This window comes from Aptenodytes forsteri, unplaced genomic scaffold (assembly GCF_000699145.1).
Source record: "Aptenodytes forsteri isolate BGI_AS27 unplaced genomic scaffold, ASM69914v1 Scaffold15, whole genome shotgun sequence".
NCBI lineage: Eukaryota > Metazoa > Chordata > Aves > Sphenisciformes > Spheniscidae > Aptenodytes > Aptenodytes forsteri.
Window position 1 is genome coordinate 3,380,815 of NW_008795129.1, and position 12,625 is coordinate 3,393,439.

Sequence of the window (12,625 nt, forward strand, 5' to 3'; positions counted from 1 at the left end):
CCAAGAAGCCTTTTGCCACAGTGTTCTTGGGGTGGGGGTGTGTGCTTGATGTGTCCAGTACAGACAAACTTATTTACAGTTAACCCAGGGAATTTAGAAATTTTGCTTTCTTTATGCTAGTGACAGCTGTAAAAGCATTTCAGTTCATTTCTTTCAGGCATTGCAGGTAAAAATTATGTCAGTTCTCTCTGTTCTGGGTTAACAGTCTATTTTGAGACTGTAGTCACGAGTTCATTAAAAAGGATAATGGGAATTTAAATCCTTCTTTATCCAGTCCTGGTGATGTTATTAGGCATTAAGCCTTCTTATGCGAATTTTCATGGAGAGTACATAGAGGAGAAAGTGTGTTTATTTCCCAGTCTGTGGAGCTTCAAAAACCTTGTTACCTAGAGAAGAAAGAATAGTGGCAGAGCTCTTAGGTATCACATTATTGTAGTTATAGTATGTTCTATCCACACATCATAATTTATCCTCCATTGTGTTTGAGTGCTCTATAAATGTATCTATGTAAAGAACAGTTGTGGCTGTCCCGAATAACTTCTGGTGCAACTATGCAAAATGCAGCAGGTGATACAAAAAGGAAACTGAGGTAGGAGGATGAAAGAATAATAAAAAGTCACAGCTATTCTTTTTTAAAATCTGCTTACCTTACCGTCCAGAACCAATAAAAGTATAAGTCTTATAATAAATGTGCCTATTGGCACCTGTAGAACTTATTAGTCTTTTTATTCTTCCCATGCAACCTTCTGAAACTTAAATCCCTTACACATCCTTCAATTTACTACCATATGTTCCACCCACATTTATTCAAACAGTTTATTTTAATTTGTTCTCTGAAATACTCCACTTCTTGCCTTTGTCTAAACTTTGCCTTTTAATTTCTTTCTTTTCTATCAATAGTGGCTGCAGTCGCCATTCCAAAGTTATTGTGTATTTCTGTCACTGAAGGTCATTCCCTAGCACAGACACGCAGCGTTTGATGGCAGAGAGGAGCAGCAAGAAATCTTGTTACTGACTGTCAAGGAATTTTGATAATCTTGCACAGATCTCTCTATTGTTCTATTGTTCCTGTTAATTGCAAGTTAAGTAATAGGCAGTCTTTAGTCTTTAAGATTTTGTCTTCACCTGTAGGCAAACCCCTTTCCTAGGCTTGCACCCTGTGTGTGAGACTGCTAGGAGGAACCACCTCCTACCTGCAGCCTGGACACTTTCTAAGGCAAGTGACACAATGTATAGGTCTCTTATCGTGTCTCTTGACACGCAAGTTTAGCATGCAGTTTATTCCCTCTTTTCTCTCTGTTATGTCACTTGATGCATGGGGTTTCCTGTTCTGTGACCTGAGAAAGTTAAAAGGTTTGGGTGGATCTCACCAACCATTGTCTATGGGACACAGGACTAGTGCTTGGCCAAACTAGGGTATCACTTGGCCATGCTACTCTGATTTTATAGCAGTAGACTACACACCAGCTCAATCATTCAGCTTGCTGAACTTACGTGCAGTCATTCAGTTGGGAAGTTAATCTGTCGTGGCTTTCCTAAAGTTACAGTAAGTGTTCTATTTCTGGGGTTGTTGGAAAAGGAAGGAAAAACTTCAGTATGTTATCAACAGCTTAGTAAAAACCAAGGAACCAGCAAGGAAGGCAGGAGGCTCTTAAACTTAAGTTATTTTTTCCACACTTTCCAAGATTTGTGAGCTGTATACATTCTGTTGTAGTCTTAAATATTAGAAGTAACGTTTTGTGTTCATAGACTATAAAACTTCTGGTAGATTTTGTTGTCTAGTGCCCTAAATATGTGAAGTAAAGGCAATCTTAAAGGTGCTAGATTAAAACTTGGTGTCCCTGTTCACTTCTGTAGCAGTTATCACTTGGTAAAATGGAGAACTGTGGTACCTGCAGAGCGCTTGCTGTGATTATTGCCAAACTACTAAGAAGCAAAGGAAGAGGCTAGGCTTATGGTTTTGAGGCTTAAAACCATTTTTGTTCAAATTAGGAAAGCATGCGGGAAGTTATGTGCTGTTATGGACTAATCTGTACATTTTCTGTCTAACATAGCTGTGAAGAAATAATGTAAAAACATGACTTCTCTAGTATCATTCATAGTAACTTGTAAATAAATCCTTTTCTGAATTAAACACATCTGCAGGAAATACAATTCTTATGTGTTGCTGCTACAAGTGTTGGTTAAACATTTTGGCCACATATACATCATAACAAAATGGATATTAAATTTGATATTCCTTTTATAGAACACTGACCATTTTCTTCAAATCTTTCAGCCTTATGAAATGCATCTTTGAACAAGATATCCAAAGAAATCTTTAAGCAGCACTGTGAAATTTCAGTTTTTAAACCTGCATATTGGTGTCTCTTCTTTCTTTAGTAATAAAAAAAACCTGAAAGCTTTGTACTGGTACAGAGGTAATTATAATTAGGTATCTGAGAGGCAGAAGTAATCTTTATCCACAGAATGATGTGCTGTATTACTGGTGGTGTAATTTTCACTGTTCCTCTGGCAGTCTTCCTAGGTCCTGGTCTGGAGATGGTGCCTGAGGAGGAAGAGATTACTTCTGTCTCTGTTCAATTTTTTGTTACTTTGCTGGGGTGAAGTTGTTTTCAAGAATGCAAATTGTAATGGTGAATTTTGAGTTTGATGGGAACTGGACTGAGCCTGACAAAGCAATTTGCACAGGCTAGAGCTGTCAGATGGTAATAGCTTGCCTTCGTTACTGACCAGTTTAGATTTGAACCAATGACCTAGAGGTGAAAAAGCTCAGTACTGCATTACCAATCCTCTGATCTATCCATATGTTCTCTTGTAAAAGTCCCTGTAGTCCTCTTAAACAGAACATGCAGTAAATACTGAGCATCGTTTGCACTTGTAAATACTAGAACAGTGTCAATTCCAATTGTCTGCTGTGCATGTGAGGACACTGAAGTTAAATATAGCAACAATTTCTTACACTCTCTGGCTTTTCATGAGAAACCCTCATACAAATCCAACCATATGGCAAAACCCAGCATTATCTTAAAACCATTAACGAAGAACCTATTGATACCATTAACAGGAAAATGAATCCACAGCTCTAAGCAGCATACTGGGAGTTATTAATAACCTCAGGCTGCTGCTAAGAAAATGAACTTAAATGAAATATCATTAGGAGCTGAGTCATCCCACCAACACTTCTGCATGTTGCATCCACGTTTGCATTTATCTATGGAAGCTTTTTCAGAGTGTATTATCGTTATTACATGTCTACTTCATTTGTTCTTCATTAAGTATCTTCATTGTGCTCAATGCTGTAAAAAGCATAATGGAAAATTATTTCCATGGATTTCATAAAATAGATTCAACAAAATATTTGAAATACACAGTTAGGAGCGCATAATCCATTTTCCCATTCGTTCTGAGGTAAAATGTTTCTAGGCAACCTACTTAACAGGAGGAGGTCAAGAAATGTAAATACTTGTCCAAGTTATTCTCAGGTTGTAAGGCTATTAAAACAAGTTACTGTCTGCAGGTCATAGTTTCTGTGAGCTGCAGAAATAATAAAACTTACATTTGTATGTATTTGGATTGTCTTTTTATCTCCTTATCCCTTCTCCTCCAATCCTTAACGCCATTCTCCTCCATAACAAGGGACAATGCTGTGGATAGTCTGTACTGATTGGCCTGCTGCCAAATCCAATATATAAAAGGTGAATTTTCCTACTTCCCCCTCACTAAAAGTGCAAATTGGGTCTTTTTCCTTTACCTGACCATCAATTTTCGTGTAGTCTGTAGGAACATAATTATTTTTGAGATGTCTTTTTTTTTTTTTTTTTTTTTTATTTCAACATGTTGGAAATTGGCTAACTGATTCAAAAGGTGTTGGAAGAAAACTGGTCAGATGCTTCTTCAGGCAATAAAAATAATTTGCTGCCTAGTTACTAATGAAATGAGGCTTATGATCATGCTGTCTGATGTATCCTCGGTCCCATTTGTTTTCTCCCCCTTTTTCAGTTAGAGCATCCCACTTAGAGCAGTATCTTCCTTTTTTGCATAGCATTTCTGGTAGACAGGATGTGATCCGTGTCTGTTTTGTCATTTTTTCCCACTCCTTTGATTGCACTGCACTCATTTCCCAGGGGTTCTGTCATTAAAAGCAAAATGTCTGAATCCTTGGGGTTTTTTTGAGAATTGGAGACATCAGGTTTTTAAAACTTGTAGATATAAATTGTGAATGTTTCCTTCTTTTGAACATTTCTCCAAGCCTGAAACAATGCCATTTTATGTTGCAGATAAGACTTCACTGAATTGTGGTTGGCTGTAGAAGTGTGACAGGACATGAACCCTGGTGATCTTTTGCTTAATTATTTTGCAATAGGCCTGGCTTGTTACATTCTGCCATAATTTATTTGATGCGTGGATTTGGTCAAGCTTGCAGTCCTTGAATTGGAAGGCTAGAAGCCTGGCTTTTGGAATTATTTTCCCCTGTCGTCTTTTACAGCTCTGAAAATTCAGACAGTTAAAGCTCAGCTGCTTTCCCATCCTGTTTAAATTGTAACAGTGAATGTGGGTTTATTGTAGACATCTATTTTTAAAATGTAGTCAAGGTTGCAAAATGGTATAAACGCTTCATGGCACAAAGGTAGGTTTTTATGAGTATATGCCTTGCAAATAAGCAGTAAGTAATTGCTGGTTCAAAGGTTAATAATGCTAAAGGCAGAAGCAGGTAGGATGAACTGTAATAAATAATGATCACATATTAGTATCTTGTCTAGAATTCTTTTTTATGTCTTGTCTAGAATTCTTTTTTATGGTACAGTTTGGCTCACCAAAATTTGTACAGAAGTACACACTGTCTACTGTGTGTATGGGGAACAGTTTGTGTATGAGAAACATGTAGGAAATCAAGGGGAAACTAGGTTTTTTTTTTCTTCCCTCCCCCTATCTGCATGAAACTTGTTTTGGCATTTTACACTCTTGAGTAAAGACCAGCTAGCTTGTTCATTTCTAATACCTGGTAAAATGTAAATCAGTATTTGTAGTAGATAATGTTTGGTGCATGTAATTCTTATGTTTTTATTTAAAAAAAAAAAGTATGTGATTTATTACATTTTGACTTTTGAAAGTAATGAATGGACTAAAAATATGTGAGTGATTCAGATGTGGGAGTCTGTTTGAAGAGGAGGAATCTTCTGTAAGTATTTCCACAAAATGTTAAAATAAATGTATTCTGGGAAATAGTTAATCAGTAAAGTGTGTCACAACGCAGAGGATAGCAAAAGACTTTCTGATCCTCCAGCTGTTATTCCCAGTAGAATGAACTTATAAATGGATCAATAAACAACAGCTAATGCATCTCAGCACATCGGTACATGATCTGTACTGTGACATGGAAACAGGTTAATGTCCTCACTAGATCTGCATGTTATTCAAGAAAATAGGTCATGGTGGGGGAAAGGGAGGGAAAATTAAAAAAAAAAAAAAAAAGTGGTGTTGACTGTATACTCTGCCTATTCCCTAAAACTTTTCCATTATACTGTATCTGAGGCATGCTAATAAATAGACAGCAAAGCTTCATAAAACTCGTGATTAGTAAACTGCAGCATTTTCCGTGATGTCTATTATGGACATTGTTATGCACAACAAATCTATGCAGCACTTATATTGTAATAGATGATATCTGGGGAGTTTATGTAAATACTTTTGAAGTATTTTAAAAAAGGTGTTGCCAACAAAAACTTTAGGATCCTTTGATTGTGGGTGCTTGATAGATTTTAAATACAGATTTATTTATTTTTCTCAAAGAGGACCAGGAAAGAATGCTGCAGCGTGAGCTTGGCACTGCTGCAGGATGAACAACTGCTTTCATTGAAAGTGCTGTTTTTAAGGTGCTCCTAATTTGTTTAAATTCTCGAAGCTAGACAACTTCCACAAATCTTTCAGGGAAGCTTTTTGAAACATCGTTTTAGACATTTCTCTTAAAATGCATTGTTTCAGGAGAGGATGGGCAAAGAGAGAATATAACTTTCCTGTTAGCAAAAAGGTATTTATATTATCTTCTCCATTTAGATAGCTGGGTTTAAGACTGTAGGTTTGATATGGAAATAGCCATCTATTGAGAAGAAATACCTTCTGTTGTGCAAATGTGTTTTCTTAAAGGGCTCTTCTTTTGTGGGAGAGATGGAAAGGTAGTTTAATTTAGTAATGCATTTCTTCAATCAGTCCATTTACTGTTGTTAACAATTATAGCAGCCATATTCAGCAGTATAATTATCACATAAATTAAGCTATTTACCACTTCTCCATCGTGTTTTTCTCTGTTCAGTTTTTGCTTGTGATGGGTTCTCCTCTGCCTGTTTGTCTGTTATCACAGCTGCAGCCTGGGCAATTCCACTGTATTCGATTCTTGCTCTGGTAGGAACCGGCAGCGTTCACAGACAGAAAACGGTAGAGTCTTGTCATCTTTACCAGAACAGAATGCTTCTCAGGATTAAGGATAAAGAATGACATTTTCAAGTTGAAGTTGCTTTTTCTGACTGTGTAGCTCTGGGAATGTTTCTAGGCAGAAGCAGCAGTACTAGCAAGGTTGTATTTTTCAGGATTATTCTGCAGAGGAATATGTGAGGTTTTGAGAGAGAAAAGGTGGAAAATGCATGACTGTTGCAGAGTCATGCCCAACTGAATTGCTTAATTCTGCTGTGAAAAATATTACTTCAAGTATCAATTACAAAATTATATTGCTTTTTTCCTCTGATAAGGAGTGTATGTACTGTTTGTATAGGAGTTACGACTGATATGTCATTTATCAATAAATTTTAACCTTTCAGATATTTTATCTCATGTATGCATAGTAAATAAAAAAAAAAGTAAAATTGTTTGAACAGGAATCTAAAGCCTAAAATAAGATTTTTAATTAATCCTAAACTCTTTAAACGTCTTCGGATGTTTTTTTAATTTGGATTTTCACAGCAGAAAACATTAAATACTGATTTGTTTTAGTATTGTTTTACATCAAATTTAGCTGTCTCTGGCAGGTCTGAAAATGGTTATGCTAGCAGAAAACATAATACTAATTTGTTTTAGTATTGTTTTACATCAAATTTAGCTGTCTCTGGCAGGTCTGAAAATGGATGCTAGCTGTAGTGCTTCTTTCTTCATGTCTCTACTCCCCCCTTTCTTATTCCAGCTTGTCTGGAATTCATTTGAGTAATGACACAAATGCTAAATGCTGGGGCCCCATATTGTTATCCAAAGATGTGAATGAATTATGATATTCATCTTGTCTGTAATTGCGAATGGCCTTGAGTATTAAAAACACTCAAATTTCGATACTTACTTTAATAAAACAATGGAAATGCTGTTCTTGAGGTGAACTCTCAGAATTTTCAGTGGCAATTCCTTGTTTTCTACATACTAAATTTTCACCACTTCTGCGTGATGCCGGCCTATTGAGCTAATATGGGAGTGCCAACAGGTCTCTGTTTTATATAGGACATAATGTCTTCATTTGTCCAGTCATACTAATGTCCTCATTTGGGCTGTGAAAATCACTCATAAACAAGCAGTAGGAACTTTCATAAGGAAGCATGTGAAGCATGTTATGAATTTATGGACATAAATTAAAACGAGAGGTTTTAACTGGTGGTAAGGAAGACTTTTTTTCCCTCCATTAAGACAGTCATGCATTTGAATGAGAGGCTGTACAGTCTCCATCCTTAGAAGGATTTCAAGACCCAGCTGGATAAAGCCCTGAGCAACCTGATCTGACCTCTTAGTCATGCTTTCAGCATGAGGTTAGACTAGAGACCTCCTCTGGGGTTCTTTCTAGCCTCAGTTATTCTGTGATTCTGATTTACTTGTTGATCACACTCCTCCTCTTCAGCATTCTTTGTTTGTAACTGCATGAGCGGATCATTTGGAGTGCTCAGTAAATTCCTTCAGTAAGAATGGTATCACATGAGACTGAAGAATTAGAGGCACCAGCTCAGGAAGAAAAGGAGTGGAGAGAAATTGCTGTCCAGCTATCCTGAGAAGTGGCTGAGGCCATGGACAGATTAACTCCTGCTTTGAAGAATGTTTCTCTGAAGATTTAGTATAGATCAAGCCATTTTCCTAAGAGGACTTAAGCAAACTATGAAATTCTATGTTCTAAATTTTAATAAATTATGGAGGAACTTGGCTAAGCAAACATTAATTTTTGTACAAGAAATAGAGGATTCTGAAACATATTACAAAATATTCAGAACAAATTCTAGCTGTTGGTAGGATATAGCGTAACTTAGATATAATGCACACAAGAAGAATTAGAGCAAGAGAGCCAGCACACTCTTTCTCCTCATAAAACTGAGACAAAACTTCAGACCTACCAGGTGAGTTTAGCATGCTTTTTAAGCAGAAAGTCACCAAGGCACTGTATAATGTGCCTGTTGCTGAGCTTGTTGCTTCAACTAAACTTGTTTTGGTTTGTTTTTTTTTTTTAGTCTTTTAGAAGAAAGAAAAGATGCATTTAGATTCAAAAAAAAAAAAAAAAAAATCTCTTCAGGAGAATTTTTTTTGAGACTGTATAAAAAAATCCCTTTGTCGTCAGTTATGTCATGAGAAAGGAAAAATTATAGAAACTATCATAATTTATGCCTTTGTAGTATAATTAGTATAGTTTTATGAAGAGGTTAATACCTGCTTAAAGTTACAGTGGGGAGGAAGAAATCTTATTTCTCTATTAGTAGTAATATTTTCTTAATGAAACTGGTCCTAGGCTTAACTGAGGTCAGTTTTGTTTTAAATACCCATTTTACATTTCAGTGTTATCCTTTGGTGTTGGAGGAAGATCAAATACTTGATTTCCATTTACGTATTTTTAAGGGGAGCTCCAGGTTCAGGGCCTGACTGCCGCAGCAGAAGCCGCTGGTGCTGCGTAGCGGTGTTCTGCATGGCCGTTCCAGTTTGCCAAATTAGTTTGATATGAGGTAGGTGCTGGTGATGCTTTCTAGCGTGAATGCTGAAGTGAGATCCAGCTGCTTGTTTTGAACTGCGCATAGTTGGTAACAACTGAAAAGCAGTTCAATAAATAGCTTGCCCCTCACTTCCCCCGCAATGATCTTATATCTATCCTCCCCCACGATGACTGTAGGCAATAAATAGAATTTTAGCACATAAATTAATGTTTGAATTTTCCTTCCTCTGCCCATTTCCATTATTTAGTGGTGTAGTCATGCTGTTTTAATTCTACCAACATTCTTTGTTCTTAAAAAAACAAAACAAAAACCCCAACAACTACTGAACACAGAGGAAAGCGGCATCAAATGAAATGAAGGGTCTTCCATCCCCCCCTTTTTTATGAGTATTAACCTGTTTGGTTATTTTGGGTTTTTTAATTTGTTAATTTTTGTCTTTGTCAGAGTGGGGAGAAGTTGCCTTAGCTGCTTACCAAAGGAATTTCCGTTGACTGATAATATTATCACATTAATGAGAAACAGTGATGATGATTTTGAGTCCGTCAAGGACTGGTGGAGGCCAGCTCTGGGCTGCTCTCAAGAGGCTGTGGAAAAACTTGATCTTCAGGAGGGTGATTAAACCCTCAGTCCCTTTTAATGAAAGCCAGGATTTCACCTGGTGCCCTAGCTCAGGACAGCATGAAGGCTGTCCATTACTAGTTCTGTCTTTAATAGTGCTGTCCTTAATCCTTCATCTCACAAGCAGTTTACCTCCTCAGAAGGAAAAGAAATAGTAGCACAATGTACTCCTTGGACAAAAAGCGTGTTTGCAACAGTAGCTGATCTGTAAGACTTTCCATTACTCTACGGAGCATTTATCTTCTGTCCATGCACTTCTGGAAAACCCATTTTTGTGGTTTTCCAATCAGCTTTCACAGAGGATTTTATTATTGATCTTGTAAAAACATAGTAATACTAATGGAGCACTACACAGATCAGTCTAGACAACGCTAATCACTTGAATTCTGGCTTTTGAAACATGGACACTTGTAACTTTCTGTATTAGTAGGAACTTCCTGGAAAAGCTAATGGTCAAACAGGTGTATGGGTCACTTTTTTCCTCTCCTGTCTGGGCTTTACAAAATAAATGACACACCTGCAAATTCTAATTACTTAATAGTTCCTTCAAGTGTTCAGCACTATTTGCAGGCTATAATTACCCAAATGACTTTAGAGAGGGAAAACAATATTCTTCTGCCTCAATAGCATTCACTTAAATGTCTTGATTTCTGAATTGGGGGGCAGAGGGGAAAGCATGTGTATGTGCTTGCCTGTCATCTGCATGTTCTTTGGGAAATGCAGTGCCAAATCCAGTGCCTTCCTTTAAGCTTACTTGGACTTAATGTCACAACTTGTTTATCTTCTTGCCCTGTTGGCAGATTGAGATCTTTGAAATCATGGTTTTGAAAATTGGAAGTTGGAATATGAAAACTACATCACTGCCAAAAATCCATTTGACATTTTTATAAAGAAACCTATCTTCCTGGAGGAAATACTGGCATCTTTGTGTAGTTTCAAGGCAAAATTGCTTTGGAGATTCTTCAGTCACTCAGGAAATTTTTCCTCTGTTGCACTAGGATTTTATCAATGTATACTGGTACTGCAGAAATTATTTGGAATTTAGACTAGGATAATGTAGAGCAGCATTTGTCTTCTTTTTAATGATGTCTGTTCTCCTGCTCCCCAACAGGAGTAACATCTCTTGCAGACAGAAGTTGCTCCCAGGAGAGAATTTCTGTGACTTTGGTGGCTGTTGCCACCTTAGGCAGCAACCCAGGATTGGAAATACAGACATTTTTACAGCTGGAATCAGTCCTGTTTTCTTATGTTATTTAAATTTCAGCCTTGTGAATCTTTTATTCCCATTGAATGAAGTAACAGGAAAATATGTTTGCTGGTTCCTTCAGATTTCTGGATGCAGCCAGGATGCCAGCATTGAAAGCTTTGTGTTATGAATGGTGTAGGTTTTATATGTCACTTGACTGCATATTTAGTTATGCAGTTAGTTATCAGAAATATAACTCCGCCTAGTAGAAAAGATAATCAGGTAGAATTGCTAGGCAAAGTATTAGCATGTATTTTTGAAATGGTGTAAATTGCAAGATGCACTAATAAAAAGCAACAATATCTATTGTGTAAGTAATTGGGAAATAAAATTATGTACTTTGCATGTTTACACTTTATGCAAGATCTGCCTCTTTTATAAAGTACAATGACACCGCTCACTTACTTAGCTCTTTCAGATTCTTTGCAGTAAGGAGAAGAAAAATACAGAGGAAAATATAGAAGAACTTGAGTTTGGTGTTTTGGTTTCAAACATTTGTGAGCCTTAGTACTGAGTTGGCTCATCACATTTGGTCTCCCTGGCCTTCTCAGTGAAAAACATGAGAGCTACCATACTAAGTTAGACTGAGAATCTGCTTAGCCCAGTTTCTTATTCTGGTGGTAATCAGTAAGGGGGTGCTCTGTTTGGCATTCTCCTCCAGCGCATGCATTTTACATGTCTGAATCTTTTAGCTTTTGCCACCCCATTATTTTCATTGGCTGCTCCCTAGAATCACTTCGTTTTTCAGCTTTATGGGGTTCTCTCCTCCTCCTCGCCCTCAATTTCATGGCAGGGTTGTAGGTGGTCATTCTTTTAGTTTAGGCTTATACCTGTTGCTACCAGGATTCATGTATTTGGGTGCTTAATATCATACCTCCTTTATTGTCTTTCTGTGTTGGTAGACTGGTAGTTGACAACAGGGAGAATGGTTAATAAAGGAAGGAACTTTGCTTGGTGCCCCTCTCTGGTTGCCTCATTTAAAATTTGTTCTTCGAGTCGACTTTTTTCTTATTTTTTGTCCCCAACAATCAATTGGTAATTAGTTGTCTTCGTTTTTATGGCTTTTTATTTGTTCAGTGTTGGGTTTTTATTATGTGGTCTTTTTGTTTGGTGTGGGGGTTTTTTGGTTTTTTTTTAATTTGTTTTGGCTTTGCTTTTTTAGGAACGGCTTTTGGCTAGGGTTACATCGTTTCTATTGGTCAGGCAGTGTCAACTGTGGCCTAAAGAAAATGCATAGAGAAAGATTATGAAAAAACAAGGCACGTCTAAGATGTGTCTTCCCTTGTTTTTTTTTTATCTTTCCGAATGTCAGTAGTTAAGGGGTATCCTGAACTCGATCTAGATAATAATCTGTAATTGCCTCTGATCGAGGCATCTGTCCTCCATTAATAAGTCTAGTCTTTTTGAACCAAATTTTATTTTGACATAGACAACATTCTGTGGTAGGGAATTCCACAATTTGTTATGTATAGTAAATTTGTATCTCTATATTTGTTTTTAAACCTGTTACCTCATAATGTCTTTGCTTTCCAGATTACAGTATTGTGAAATAATTAATAATCACTTGTGATATAAAGACCTCTATTGCAGTCCCCTTGTTCTCCTCCTAACTATCTACTCTTCTTGTCTTCTTTTGTTGTATCTTTTGTGGTTCTACCTTAATATTTCAGGGATGTGGTGGCAGGAATTATATATAGGAGTCAAGCTTTAGAAGCACAATGGATTTATGCATATAATACCTGTTAATTTTATGTGCCCCAGGAAGATCTCAGTGAATTCTGTGCACAGGACCATGTGGTCTACAGTCCTTGATAAACAC